Here is a 14,887-nt window from a genome sequence, read left to right as displayed (position 1 = left end):
AATGATTGATGCCTGAGGGTTCAGACAACTGTGAGAGGCGGCACCCCTAGGCAGGTGGTACTGAGGGTTTAAAAGAAACAAACTGGACAAGCCATGGGGAGCAAACCCGTAAGCAGTGCCCCTCCGTGGGCTCTGCTTCTGTTTCTGTCTCCAGTTTCCTGCCCTCAGTTCCTGCCTTGGCTCCTCTAGATGGACTGTAATCTAGGGAGCACCAGCCAAAGAAACCATTTCCTCCCCAAGCTGCTTCTGCTCCTGGTGTTTTATCATAGTAATAGAAAACAAACCAAGACAAAGGCATTCTGGTGAAACACTGTACCTTGGAGGTTTCCTGTGAAAAACACCCCAATTCAGTGTATTCAGGTTCGATACACAGACTATGACAGAAATCATAAACAAATCTTCAGCTAAAATTATTATCTCATGAATAGAGATACAGAGATATGCATTTTGTCCAAAACAAAAATTTAATGAAATACACAGAAATTTGCTTCAAGATTCCTAGGGAAATGACAATTACTTAAAATAAGAAAACTCCATTGAACAGCTTTTAAACAACAGAGATGCCTCTGAAAGGCCTTAGGAAAGGAAGCTACCCTTAGGTGACCGGGAGGGATGCCCTGAAGCAGTTTGTCAGAGGCATCACTTGAATAACAGACAGGGAGTAGATCAAATAATGCCAGGTCTGGGGTTGTACTGGTGCAGTTCTGGCCTTTTGACGAGTCTTAAATAAAATAATTGCAACATGTGACACAGGGAGTCTGAGTCTTCATTCTTACCACTATTACCCACATACCAGATGGCAACAGACACTCATAATCAAGCAGAGAGCCCCTGTGGGCTGGGGGCTGGCGAAAGCTGAGTCAGGCTGGCTCCTTCTCCGCTGGCCTCTGTGGAGGAGGAGTTGATCCACCTCCACAAATGGTGTTTTAGATTCTGTGGATGTATGCTCGCTCTCTCTCTCTCTCTCTCTCTCTCTCTCTCTCTCTCCCGCCCCTCTCTCCTTCCTCCCTCTCTCTCTCCCTCTCTCTCTACCCTTCCTCCTCCTCCTCCTCCTCCTCCTTCTTCATCTTCTTTTTTTGATAGGGTCTCACTCCGTAGACCAGGCTAGTCTTAAGTTTACAATCCCATGCTTCAGCCTCTTGACTCTGCCCAGGTGCTCCTGGGGGTCCATGGAGGGGTTCAGAGCATCTGTGAATGAAGCTTCCTCACCACTCTATGCAACGTTACATCCAGTTAGAGCTCAGAAGCTTTGCAAACACACCGAGGCAGCTCAGGTCGAACAGGCACAGCTGGCCGCATAGGAGACTTGGCAGTATTAGCTCTTTAAACGGCTCCTTTGAGGCTAGCTAGCTGTCTCCACAGACAGGCGCTGAATGATTCTACTTACCTAAAGAGGTCAATCTAGAAGCAGGAAGTAGAATGGAGTTGTCAGGAGTTGTGGGAGGGGAACGGAAAGTTTCTATTCATTGTGTGTGGGGTCCCAGTTTTACAAGATGAAATGAGTCCTGTAGATGATGGTGGCGATGGCAAGACAACAACAGGAAGGCAGCTAAGATTCCTACACTTAAGATTAAGATGCAAGCTGAGGTCAGAGGTAAAAGGGTCGGGGAGTTCAAGGCCACCCTGGACTATGTCTCACAGTATATACATTTGCCTTTGTTATTCAATTACAATTTTAAAATACACAGATGAAAAAAAATACATAGAAAAATTCAAGATGCATTTATTTAGTCTGAGGTGAGAGAAGCCTATGATCACAGAGACTGTCCTAGAGACAGGTCTTCCACAACTGTCTTCCATGGGGATGCAGATTCCCCTGAGGGCAAGGTGATGCCATCTTTTCGTGTCTTTGTAAGGGACTTTGAAACAGGAGGCTCCCGGCAGGGCTTGGACCTCTATTATTAACACAACCAAAATGTTAAGTAGACTTTTCAGTTCTACTAAAAATCAGTTGTTTTTTTTTTAATTTTTTTTTTTTTAAATCAGCCTTCTAAAGCAACTGAAGTCTGTAGGAGGAGGAATGCATTTCTCTTTGAAATTTGAAGTTATATAAATCAAACTTCAAAGAATTCCAGCACATTCCTTCATGCTGCATGTAGCTTTTGAACTGAAGAGCTCAAATCTTTGGTGCTGTGACCTCCTATTTTTCTGTACCTGTGGCCTAGGAAATCAAACTGCAAATGGCCAACCTCTGCCCGTGGGTGTCTGTTGTTGACTCAACAGAGATGGGCCTGACAGGAAGTAGGAAGCCATCTGTAAGAACAGACTGATTAGATCTATAACACAAAACCCATGCTTTCACGATCAAAGCAGCTTCATCAGGGAAACTCAGGGACTGGGTCCCCAAACAGATACCCACAGGGGTCTCCATCAGTTTACACTGAAACTCAAGATGAGGCTGTGTCTCTGCACTTGAAGCCTGCATCCTTGCACATACGGGAAATATGAAGCATCCTTGCCCTTTAGGAATTTTGCCTACCCAGTAATAAATCCTTTCTCCAGCAGAAATACTACATTTTTATCAATAAATTTAGGACTACCTTATGCTGGATACATTGCTCTTGCCAACCACAAACTATCTGTCCTTGAACATCTCCTAGGGAACTATGCTGGTTTTAAATTTTGTAGGATTACTTATTTTATGAGTAAGAAGGTTTTGCCTGAATGTGTGGATATGAAGAGGGCACTGGGCCACCTGGAACTGGAGTGATGTATAGTCGTGAGCTATCATGTGGGTGATGACCATCAAACCCAGGTACTCTATAAGAACAACTGCCCTTAACAACGGCCATCTCTACAGCCCCAAGTTTGCCTGTTTAATAACTGCTTATTTATTGTGAGCTTAGGGGAGTGTATATTTCTTGGCATGTGTGTGGAGGTAACTTGCAACTTGCAGAGGTCTATTCTCTCCAGGAATCAAACTGAGGGAACCGAACTTGGGTTGTTAGGCTTGGCAGCAGGCATCTTTACTCACTGAGCCATTGCAGCCAGCCGGAACTATTTTCAATCAGCTGATTGCATAGTTGCTAATCGAGTAAACAGTTATCCACTGAAGTGGGTCTTACTGTAACCCTATTGTGCTTGCTTCTTCATTGACAACACATTCTGCAAAGCTTCCTTGACACCCTAAATACATTTTAGTTTTAGCCCTAAAGTGGAGATGGGAGAAGTGGCTGCTGGCTGTCTCCGGGATTAGTAGGTCACGTGACTAACCGCCCATGATTAATCCACTCTGCTCTGACCATCTATTTTTTAGTTCAATCAAAAGTTCATAATGATGCTTCATCTAGAGGATATCATAAGAGTGGAAAAAGCAGGAAGGTCTATAAATGATTTCAACCTCTGCCAAGCACTGGCAGGCCAAGCATCGAGCCCAGCTATAAATTCTATTATACCATGTCAAAGCATGGAGCTCAGTTATAAATTCTATTATACCATGTGGGTAAACGTCAACTCTGCTTTATAGGCTAGAGGTCACTGAAGATGTTGTTATACTGTCCCAATTTAACATAGCTTCGAGTCTGAGCGAAGACTGCCAGAAGGTATACCAAAGACCACCACGCTCTTGGCAAGGCCTGTTCTTGCTGTACACGAAGACCCCTGAAGTTGTCTTAGTGCAACATCAATGCACAGATCCTACTCACAGAGACCTTGATTTTGTAGATTTGTGTATTTTTCTCTAAAAGAATTTTTAAATCATTTTTGCAAAGTTTTTGAAGTATTTCGAGTGTGTCACTAGGGCTGAAGGAACTTCACTGAGAAGGCCCAGCCCTTCCCTGTACCCATTCACGGAGGACAAACGACAGATGACTGGTGGGGAGGGACGCGGAGGTCCGTGGAAGCACGCAGCAGCGTGGATTCTAAAACCCTAAACTGAACATTCTTAACGTCGTGAAACTTCCATCTCCTAAAGCCTGCCGCCCATACTGTTCTTTAGGCTGAGCAAGAACATGCTGAGTGCCATCGAATGGGTGGTTTCACTCAAGTCCGAGTAAGCTCAAACTGAGATGAACGGGAAACTATAAAGTTTACTTTTGCTTTTATTTCTAGATTTGAGCCACGATGAGTCCAAATGATGAAAGAATTCTATCTAATGTAAGAAATTTTCCAAGAGAAGACAGACAAACACTTGTGTGTGCCCCGAAGCGCTGCGCGGCTGTAAAATTAAACAGACAAGCTGATGTCATAACGGTTAAGGAAACTGAATGAAATGTAGAATGACCACAACGAATGCTCGAACCAACTCCTAAAATGATCCCATTTTGTGAAGTAACAGAAGCCTAAGAGAACATGCAATGGTTGATAAATGCAGGAAGAGGCTTAATCTCATCAGAGATCAGGAAAATGGGAAGTAAATTTTAATTTCCTTTATTGGACAAACAGAAAGTGAAATACGGATCATACGGATGAACGAAGATTGAGGAAGAAGGAGATCTGGGGTGTATTTGGGAATTGTGTTGCTTCGAGAGCTGAGCGTCAGGAACGTGCATGTACAAAGGACTCTAGGAGAGAAAGTTGATAGAAAACGCTCCTCTCCTTCATTGTCCCTACAACGGGCTTTCCCTTGAGTCCGCTGAATCAGCAGAGCTAGGTCCTTGTTTAGTGCATGCGCATTTCACACGCACACCAGCTCTGGGGAGCTATGCTCCCTGCGATTTGTCCAGGCCCTTCCCCAGAGCCCACTTCAACAGCAGACCACAGTTCTCAAACTAGACAACCTAAAGATTCTACCCCACCCACCACCATTCAACCCCTGTAGCGCGGTCCAGGCCAGCTTGGTTGCTATATATTGCTATATTCCGAGTGAGCACTGTCTAAACAGCTTTTCGCTTTCTCATAATGATTGTCCTCAAACAATCCTAGAAGGTAATTATTATTTTTGTTTTAATTTTCCATACGAGCTCCTGAGATTTGGGAAAGTTAAATGGCTTTCCTGAGGACACTCAACTTGTAATTGGCAAACAGGGTTCTGATTTTTCTGGTTTGGGAGTATCACCTGTATTTAAAAGCGAAGGTCTTGGGAGAGAAAACACAGGTTTCCAACAGTTTCCTCTCCTACAAGGTAAACTCTAAAGAGATGTCTGAGAAACTGGTAAAGAGCTGGAGGTTAAACTAGGTGAGAGACCTTACGGCCTGGGCTGAATCTCAAGGCCTCGCCCATTTCCTTTCTGAGGCATTGCATCCTGCCCTGTGAGAGTCACTATCTGCCTGTCTGCATGTTGGGCCCTGTGCCGCCCCTGGTACTCATCAATGGAGGGAGAAGGCCCTGCTCCCACTAATACCTTCTGCCTTGGGGTTTCTAGTGCTGTGAAGTGACACCATGACCACGGCAACTCCTATAAAGGAAAACACTTAATGGGTGGCTTATAGTTCAGAGGTTCAGTCCATTATCATCATGGTGGACCACGGTGGCATGCAGGTAGACATGGTGCTGGGGAGACAGCTAAGAGTTCTACATCTTGTACAGGTAACAGGAAGTAGTCTGAGACACTGAGCATGGCTTGAGCATACATGAGCCTGCCTCCAATGTAACACACTTCCTCCAACAAGGCCAATACCTACTCCAGCAAACCACACCTCCTTATTAATAGTGCCACTCCCTGTGAGCTTATGTGGGCCGATTACAAACTGCCACACCTTCTACTGGGATCCTGCAGATCTTGGATTGTGTCAGGGTCCCTGCCCTAGTCCTCTGTAATAGTGAATACTGACAGGATCTAGAATCACACAAGAAAGAAGCCATGTCAACGGAAGAGCTGATTGATCATGTTAACTGAGGTGGCAAGATTCATCTTAAATATGGGCAACACCATTTGTGGGCTGGGGTCTTAGACTGAATAACAAGGGGAAAGCCACCTGAGCACCAGCCCCACCCATTCCTGAATATGGATACAATGTGACCAGCTGCTTCAAAGCTCCTGTCAGGACTTTCCACCCCATGATGGCTGTCCCTTCCAGCTGTGGACCGAAATAAACCCCTCTTCTTTCTTTAAGCTGCTTTTGTCAGGTATTTTTGTTACCTTCCCTCACCCTCTGAATTTGGCTCAGTGTCTTTTGATTCTTCTGAAAAGTTGATAAAATCCTGAACCAGTTCACCTCAGTTTGTCCTCTTAAATTTGGGCCCTTTGGGGGGGGCCTTCTATCAGAGGACCCATAGAAGGGGAGAGAAGAGCCTCCTCTCCTTGCTTCTGGCAGAGTGTATGATGGCCCTGTCCCAGAGACCAGCCTGGAAGAGCAAGACAATCGTCCATAGAGATGGGTAGGACTGATCCCCACCAAAATCCCAGCTTCTTGATAGAATCACAGCATCTTGACAGGTGACATAGGACCTGAGCATTCACCAATCAGAACTTCAGAGCTTTCATTAACATGAATTAATAATGAAGTCTATGAAGGCAGTCACTTCCTGTAACTGTGAACAAGGAATCAGGGTACTGGGTATAACCAAGAATTGCCCCAAGGAAAGTAGCCAGGGAACCCAAACCTCAGTCCTCAAGGAAATTAGCCAGGGAATCCCAAACCTCAGTCCTCAAGGAAATTAGCCAGGGAACCCCAAACCTCAGTCCTCAAGGAAATTAGCCAGGGAACCCTAACCTCAGTCCTCAAGGAAATTAGCCAGGGAGCCCCAACCTCAGTGCCTCCGGTTGGAGAATTTTCCAAGCAGTTCCACCACAGGTAAGTACTCTACCACGAGAAGCACTTATATTCACGTGATTGACTTCTGTGACAATGTGGAGTTACTAGCAAATAATGGTAATTAATGACTCAAAGTCATTTACATAGGTATGAAAATTTAAAATCTCCTATACCCCATCCATAGGAAAAGCCACAGAGGACTGGTCTGGGCTGCCTGAGGACAGAACTGCTGCTTTGGAATTCAATTTAATGATCTCTCATCTGTGCTTCTCTTTGCCTATTGCTTTGTTCTGTCTGAGTTCAGGAGTCCTAGTGAGAAGCTGGGGAAAGAGGACAATAGAAGGCTAGCCTTCCCACAACCAACAGCCTTTCAGCTGACCTGGGAGGAAAATTCTGGAGGAGGATTTGAACTGGCTGGCCTCTTTCGAACCATGTGACCTTCTCTGATAACTGAAGTGGGCTTTGTTACCATGGACACCAGGGAGGCCCAGGGCTAGGGATGTAGCTCTCTGTTAGAGAGCATGTCTGGCATGTAAAAGCTGTGATTTCTCTCGGCACTGCATAAAACAGGTGGCTGGCTCATGCCTGGAATCCTCACACTCAAGAGGTAGAGGCAAAAGGATCAGAAGTTCAAGGCCATACTCAACTATGCTTAAAAGCAAGACCCAGTCTCAAAAGAAGGTGTGTGTGTGGGGGGGGATAGGGAGTGGAATATGAGCCGAAAATGAAAAACATCATTTTATTTCCCGTGATTTGTTCTGCATCTAACACAATGTTGGCACAAACAACTGAAGAAAGAAGAACCTTTGTCTTGATGCAAAATCCAATAAAAGTCAGCCCTAGAATATCATGAAGTTAGAATCATAAATTAAGAAACACTGGGGGAGAGGAGAATGAAATAAGAAAATAAGAAGACCCTACTGGCTCCGTTGCTAATGGCCGCCCAGGGAATACACAGCAGAGATCTGGTGATGTCGGAGGATGAGTCTGATGGCCAAAGCATCAAAAACTGAAGTTGTCATAAAATGAACTGAATCTAACTAATTCAAAAATGCTAAACGTCTGCAGGAAGAGTTGACATGAATATTACATGAAGGGCAGAACCAAGCTTGGGAAACTTACTACCTATCGTCGTGTCTGATCTAATTTCAAAACAAAAGTCTCATCAAGCTGGACAAGCAGACAGATCTTGTAAATGGTCTGTGCTTAATGAAACAAGAGTCCAATGAAAACCACACTGCTTGAGTACTTTATTGGCTTGTGCTAAAACTTTACAGCCTTTCAGAGACTCTCGGTGGCACATGTCCTCGCTTTATGCACATTTTACAGGGCATCTGTCAGCCTTCCCCAAGTTAAGCCCCACAGTGTCTCCTAATGACTTCCCCGTGTCCTCAAACCGGGCCAGGCCACTGAAGTGGGGGGTGGGGATCTGCAGGAGAATGGATGGGTTTGGGGACATCCCTTCTCAGAATGGGGGAGAGATAACATGTCTATCTGCAGGAGAATAGCTGGCTTTGGGGACATCCCTTCTCAGAATGGGGATGAAATAACATGTGTGTCTGCAGGAGAATAGCTGGCTTCGGGGGCCTTCCTTATCAGAATGGGGAAGAAGTATCCCTATTGAGAGAAGGTTGCAGCCTGGGGCACAGGAAGCAGGACCTAGCATTCCTCTGCCTGAAGTGGAGACACTTTCTCGTGGGTGAAAGGCGGTGACTGAGAAAGGACAAGAGTGGGCAGAGAAGGAAGGGACTGTGTCTTGACAGGATGAATTCTTTTCTCTTATAGCTTTATGCAGAGATGGAGGAGCGTGAAGAAGGGTGTGTTCTGTAGCCTTTTGTTGTTGTGCAAATACCAGAGAGAAACTAGTTAAAGGAGAAAATATTTATTTGGGCTCATGGTCTCAGCATGTCACAGCAGAAGGGTGCACTTAAATCAGAGTTGTTCACCTAATGGTAGCCAGGGGGAGTGTGGGGGGGGAGACAAGCAGAGAGACAGAGACATAGAGGCAAGGTTGCAATTCCAGTGACCGTTTCCTACAGTTAGACCCCACCTCTTATGCTTCCATAACCTGCCCAAGCAACCCTAGCCAGGGAGCCAGGCCTTCAATACATGAAACCATGGTAACAGGGAGAACAGAACTGAAGCTTCTGTGGCGGGGGGGGGGGGGGGGGGGGGGGGCTCCTCAAAGATGGAGAAGGGATTCCTAGGGGGCAGGGAGTGCTGGACTCCCTGTGTAGGCTCACTGTGTCCACACGATGGACTAGAGAACAACGTTTGCTGATCCTTCTGCAAGGGATTCACCCAACCTTCACACTACTGGGGTTGTCTGAAGACTGTGTTTTCCCAGAGGGACCTCTTTTCCTTCCCACTCACACTCTGAGTGAAGAGGTCATGGATACAAGGCTTACTTCACGGCTAGTTCTACGGACAAATGTAATGCTTGCAATGAGGTTTGTGTGGGAACCTGTGGATTCCATCCAGACTAATGTGGTTTGATCAAATCAAACAAGAGCCCCTAAAACAATGGCCCAGAAGATCCAACATCCATGACAGCTTCAGGACTGCTGGCTGAGATGGACCTGCCACACAGGATACCCCATGAATAACAGCGCCTCCAATCAGCAGAAACTAGTTTAGACAACAATTCCCAAATTCCCTAAACAGTTGTTTATAGATGTTTGTTTACATTTAAAGGGGGATATGCTCTAGATATTAATACTTTGCATTGGTACGGATATTGGTCTGCTGATACAAATTTTAGATCAACTTTGTTATAATATTTCTGTTTGATTAAAGTATTGTGTTTGTGTAGTTCATTTAAAAATGTAATGTATAATTAAGAAATACAGGTTAATAGTCATCAATAATAGTCAAGCTTGTAGTCATGTTAGTTAGGTTTTCTAGATATACAGTTTCAGTTAGATAGGTATTCTTCAAAACTTTCAGAGACCTTCAGAATATGGCATTTCAAATGTTTTAAGAACTTAGAACTTTTCATGACAATGAGACACGTCTGCTCCTGACAGCACCAATCTACTTCAAGAGATGATGGGCACCGAAGAGGCTCCTTAAGAAGTTTGTTAGCCATTTGGGTAAGAAACTGCTCTTGCCTGGACTGCTTGATGTTATGCTATATGAACTGGAAGTGCAGGACCCATAAAGAAATGACTGCTGAACTTGCTTAAAGGTGATACAGTCCTTCAGGGTTCCTGCCTCATGAAAAAGTCTACCAGACATTCTGCAGGACACAGAAGAAAGTGACTGACAAGCTACCAATATAGATGAAATAGTCTTCGAAATTTCCTCCTTCATGGAAAAGTCTGCCAGATACAATGGCCTGTAGGCTGAAGATGGGTGCCCGCAACATTACAGAATAACTTTGGGTGACTGTCCAGGCAGTAAGATGTCTCTGTCAATTCTAGAGTTTTCGAAGTTGCTTACAATGCACTTCCTGTTTACTTAGGTAATATTATATCCTTCTGAAGTCTTTGATGGAGTTAAAGAAAAAGAGCTATAATTATAAAAGATAGATTAGATATAAAATTTTAGACTCAAAAAGATAAGTGATAAGAGTATTTTCCTTAATTTGCCAAATGTAAATGGACTAAATAATGTAACTATAATACTTGCTTGATACCTGTTTTGTTATATGTAATTTTACTATGTTAAAGTTAAAACCTTCCTTTCTATTTAAACAGAAAAGGGGAAACAGTGTGGGAGGTCCTTCTGTCTATGTGTTGCTTTTATTGGCTAATGAATAAAGCTGCTTTCAGGCAATGGTTTAACAGAGTAAAGCCAGGTGGGAAATCTAAACAGAGATGTAGAGAGAGAGAGCACATAGGAGAGTCAGGGAGAAGCCACATAGCCACTGCAGGAGACAAATGCTTCCACGAGAGCTGAAACTTTGCCAGAAGGCCACAACCTTGTGCTGATGCACAGATTAATGGAGGTGGGTTAATTTAAGATATAAGAGGTAGCTAGCAATACACTTAAGCTATTGGCCAAGTAGTAATGCAAATAATATAGTTTCTGTGTGATTATACCCAGTCTGGGGTGGCTTGAATGAACAGCCTCCAATTACACAAGGAATGCAACGCATGTGTCCAACTAAACAGTTCTTGACATCACCGTTCCTATTTTGGCCATCAAACAGTTATCCAGGACTCTTGTGAGTCCAAGCCCTACCTTCTAGCAGTAACTAAGACACATTTGGTTCTGGGCAGAGGCTTTATTTTTCTGTCCTGTTCATTCCTCCAGAACATGACACAATGAAATAGAAGTTGTCCAGGTTTGGTTTTCTAACAGTGCTATGCATCACTCAATTAAAAATCATACAATTTTCCCATTCTGTCATCCAATGCTTTTCAAAGACTAGAAAATATTTCCACCCAAGGATGAAATGAGGTTGCCACAAGACTGCTTGTGTGGCTGAGCACCCATCCATGTGCCCGCTCCTCTGACACACACACATCCACGTGCACGCTCCCACGCGCTTCCCCTGTGACACACATTCTTGCAGGAGCAGTTTAGAGAGGCTGTTTCCTAGACCCTCATGTAAAGGAACAACATAGTCTTCCTACAAGAGTCTAACTAAGGTTGACCACTTAAAGAAAAATAATGAATGATACAGCAAATTTTAAGATTCAGTTCTGAGCAGTAATTGCCACCCCTTTTTCATATAATCAATGATCTGGTCGAATGCATCTTATTTCCCTTTTCATTCTGGGGCTGCATTACAACAAGCTTTGCTCCCCTCTTCTTCCTGTCAAATTATCTAACCACTCCTACAACCATAGCAATGCACACTGACATTACTGACCATCAGGATAAATCCCAGACCTTGGTCCAGCTCCTAGACCTTTCCTGCTGGCCAGTCTGAGTCCTCCTAGCCATCATCACTCCCCTATGGGGCTAGTTTCTGTACCATATTTGAGACTCTACACTGCTTCCTCACTTAAAGCACCCACTGCTTGTCTTTGTCAGTCAAATATTGAATCTTTTAGACTCAGCTGAGACTTGCTCTTCCTTTAGGGAACTTTCTGTGTCTTGAGTAAACAAATAAAAGCAACCAGTAAGACACCTTGATGTTTCCTAGAAGGACAGGGTTTCCTCAGTAGGGCTGAGAATACTCTTAGTTGGGATGAGCTTAAGATACCTCAACGAAAACCAATGCGATGAGACAGGAGCCAGAGGCAGGGCACTGGAGTGGTCTGGGCTGAGTGGGCTTCCATAACGAAAACAAGCAAAGGAAGGGCTGGGGTGATGGATGATGTCTGGCAGTGTGGCAGGACTTCAGACTGTACCCTGGAGGCTGTTGTGGATGGCTTTGCCTCCCCTCCACAGCTGTGGCCTTGTGGGTCACGTCTATCATCTTTCTATTTTCTATAGCTTCAGCTTCCAAAAGATCCCCTGATCATAACTGAAAGGTTTAGTTCAAGTTGGATTTCCTCACACCCTAAAGACGTGGGTTCTTATCCAGAGCTTAATACAATTCACCCTTACTTGGCACAGTGAATCAAAGGGGACTTATACGCTCTGTAAGTGGGTGGAGGCTGGCAACTGACACCACTCAGTCCCTTTGTCTGTGTCACCACGAAGCTCTTCTATGGCTAGCCAGCAGGTGCTGTCACAGCATGCACTTCCACTCATTCTGCACTTACTGCGTGAGACACGTCTGGATATAGTTATCACACCCCCAACCGAGAGAACCTGTATGTCAAAGGTTCCCTGCTTTTGTGGTTTGAGTACAAAATGACCCCCACCCAAAGCTCATATTTTCAGTACTTGGTACCCAGATTTTGGTACTATTTGCATCTTTAGGACAGTGGTTTTCAACTTTCCTAATGTTGCAACCCTTGAATACAGTTCCAACCATAAACATTATTTCATTGCTACTTCATAACTGTCATTTTTGCTACTGTTATGAATCATAATGTAAATATCTAATATACAGGATAGCTGATCCCCAAGGGGATCGATCATAACACGTTGAGAACCACTGCTTTAGGAGATGGGGCCTAGATGGAAGAGTAGGTCCTTCAGGACAGGCCTTTGAGCTGTATTCACCTCCCATTCTGGTCTAGTTGCCTCTGCTTCCTCATCTACCACAGTGTGAACATCCGCTTTACACTCCTGCCACCACATCTTCTCCGCCAAGACAGGCCGAGGTCTCTCTGAAACTATGAAAGCAAGTACAGCTTCCTGCTGAGGTCGGTCTGTTGGGTGTTTTGGTCACAGCAGTTTATGAGACTCAGAGCCCAGCCCTGTGAGTAGTATTTTCATCTGGCTTCAGCTTAGGGGAAGTACATTAGTGGAAGCTTTTCCACCATAATTGGATTGAGACTCACATGGTTGCTGGAGACAGGGTCTTCCCCACTTTCTTGACTCTTCTCCTTTTGTGGTGTCCTCTGGGATCTGAGGGCCTCTCATTACCTGAAATATGAAAATGGCACATATTTAATTATTCATTTTCTATCAGTCTTAATGAGGAGATTAACTTCAGAATGAAACAAAAGGTAATAGTCTGACCTTCAGGCGCTCAGGAAGGGATAATTAACTAAAACCCCAAGTCCCTCTAAATGGACAAATGAAAGGGCTTTACTGATCGCGACACAAACGAATCAGCAGGGTCACTAATTGAAGCCACATAATGGAGAGATGACAATGAGCCAATAAACGTGTGCTAAAAATACGCTTTTTAAATTACGCACACAGGGGCTCTGTCCTCGGACTTTTTGTTGCTTACCTGATGTTTTGTGTGGAGGGGATATAATGTAGGTGTAGCATGGTAGCCAGGAAAGGGAGAGGCTGCATGGCAGGGTGTGGGAGTCAGTTTACATTCAGACGCAGGAAGCCAGCAAGGTAGAGCTAACTTGGAGAGGCGTTAATCACAGCATTGACACTGACTGCTTGGATTTCCCTGACTTGGTTGATCAGTTTGATGGAACGTTACAGGGGAAATGATTCACGGACACAGTCTGCTGCACGGCATGTAAACACAGCCTTCTAATATAGGCCTTCACTGTTACGGTGGTCATAAATAGCTCCGACTCGTGACTTCATCACAGTTCCTGGCCAAGCGGATGAAGCCGTGTTCCAGGGACGGCAGCAGTGCCCATCGTCCCCTGAGCAGTTGCTGAGTGCATCCTGGTAGGTAAGTCACAGAGGACAGGGTGACACCTCCCTGTTCTCTCCCAGGGTTACACAGTTTTCCATAGACCATCAAGCCTTGGATGTCTCCACATGCCAATACCACATGGCAACATACAAATATATATCGACTTAAAATACGTCAAAAAGAGTCACTATTAATAACTCATAGAATCATGGGGATTCAGTCAGTCCAATACCTCTGCCAAAAGTCCAGAATGTTTTTACTCTGGGCTTTTGATTTTTTTAAACTCTGTTCCTGGTTTGCTTCAGTACATTTTCTATTTAGATCCTCTACTGAATCTATCAAACTTTATCTGTGACCTTACTAGGACATACCAGAGCATACAGGATTGGAAGGCCTTTAAAGCTTTGGGTTTTTAAAATCATGCTTGCCAAACAAACATTTCCCATTTTGCTCTACCATAGCAACCATCCTCTTTGCCATATATGCAGAAATTGCCAGAGGAAAAGCAAAGAAACTATGTTATTTTAGGTTGGTAACAGCAGTCTATTATTAACTATTTCTTGAATGTTTAATACTTCCAGACCCAGTATTTTTTGTTTGTTTGTTTGTTTTGTTTTGAGACAGAGTTTCCTTGTGTAGCCCTGGCTCTCCTGGAACTTGCTCTGTAGACCAGGCTGGCCTCAATCACACAGATTCACCTCTGCCTCCCAAGTGCCGGGATTAAAGGCAGGCACCACCACCACCAGGCCAGACCCAGTATTTCTATATGTAATTGCTAACCATCACATCAACTCCACACAGCATGTGTTATTCTGATTTGGCAAACCGAGGCTCGGCAGTTAAGGAATCAGTCTCACCAATGCTCGCTAATTCGTGATTGCGCGATTCAGGCTGGAGGTCAAGCCCGAAGCTCTTCAGACTGAGCCATGGGAAACTGCCAGGAGTCAGTTATTTCTTACCAACCTAACGCTTGATATGTTGACCCTGAAAGGAAGCACAGAGTCTCCTGACATCACAGAGTCCTTGCTGTTGACAGGACACTGATCAGAGAGCCACCCAATACAGTGTCGGGGTGGAATGGTGGGAATGGTAATAAAATTCACCATCTCTGCACTAAAAATGGCAAAGCACATC

The 14,887-nt window shown here is 44.5% G+C and overlaps 1 protein-coding gene across 6 annotated transcripts in view; it reads right to left on the bottom strand.

Annotated features, from left to right (window-relative positions):
- The window catches only part of Pced1b (PC-esterase domain containing 1B), a 139,891-nt gene that overhangs the window by 98,545 nt on the left and 26,459 nt on the right, over window positions 1-14,887 (bottom strand). For all 6 annotated transcript variants that reach the window (XM_041642686.1, XM_041642681.1, XM_041642682.1 and 3 more), the window contains exon 2: window positions 12,984-13,068. The gene's annotated coding sequence lies outside the window, so the exon portion shown is untranslated. The remainder of the gene's footprint in view (window positions 1-12,983; window positions 13,069-14,887) is intronic.

Source organism: Microtus oregoni, unplaced genomic scaffold (genome assembly GCF_018167655.1).
Source record: "Microtus oregoni isolate MIOR12 unplaced genomic scaffold, Mior012 000077F_ref0000221, whole genome shotgun sequence".
NCBI lineage: Eukaryota > Metazoa > Chordata > Mammalia > Rodentia > Cricetidae > Microtus > Microtus oregoni.
Note: the sequence above shows the minus strand (reverse complement) of the source record. Positions and strands in the feature narration are given on the sequence as shown.